This window comes from Phascolarctos cinereus, unplaced genomic scaffold (genome assembly GCF_003287225.1).
Source record: "Phascolarctos cinereus isolate Bilbo 61053 unplaced genomic scaffold, phaCin_HiC Scaffold_4;HRSCAF=312, whole genome shotgun sequence".
Lineage (NCBI taxonomy): Eukaryota > Metazoa > Chordata > Mammalia > Diprotodontia > Phascolarctidae > Phascolarctos > Phascolarctos cinereus.
The window spans coordinates 629,319,101-629,319,680 of record NW_027555847.1 but is presented as its reverse complement, the minus strand read 5'-3'; the positions used below and the strand labels follow the sequence as shown (position 1 = coordinate 629,319,680).

General features: G+C 39.8%; 1 non-coding gene across 1 annotated transcript; it reads right to left on the bottom strand.

Moving 5' to 3' along the window:
- Positions 1-225: 225 nt before the first annotated feature.
- On the bottom strand, positions 226-332 carry LOC144457388 (U6 spliceosomal RNA). Its single transcript, XR_013486690.1, has one exon. It is a non-coding gene; the product is annotated as a U6 spliceosomal RNA (small nuclear RNA).
- Positions 333-580: the final 248 nt, after the last annotated feature.

The following is a 580-nucleotide window of genomic DNA, read 5'->3' as shown; positions in this document are numbered from 1 at the left end:
GGGTAGGTGATTCTTGGTTGTAATCCTATCTCCTTTGCCCTCCGGAATATTATATTCCATGCCCTGTGGTCCTTTAATGTAGAAGCTGCTAAATCTTGTGTTATCCTGATTGTGTTTCCACGATGCTTGAACTGTTTCTTTCTGGCAGCTTGCAATATTTTCTCCTTGACCTGCAAACTCTGGAATTTGGCTATAATATTCCTAGGAGTTTTCCTTTGGGGATCTAAAAATATGGAATGTTTCACTAATTTGTGTGTCATCCTTGCGCGGGGGCCATGCTAATCTTCTCTGTATCGTTCCAATTCTGGTATATGTGCTGCTGAAGCAAGCACGAAAGGAATGATTTTTCAAAGATGGGAGTGAGTAGAGACAGCTTTAGATTATGAGCTCCTTGAGATTAGGGACTCATTTTTGCCTTTTTTTGTATACCTGGCACTTAGCACAGTGCCTGACACATGATAAGCCTTTCATAAATGATCGTTTTCTTGTCTTAGATTTATGACAACATTCTATAACCAGTTATTAAAGTGAAGGTTGGTGATCATTTAGAAAGGGATGAAGGGGCAACCTGAATTCATCA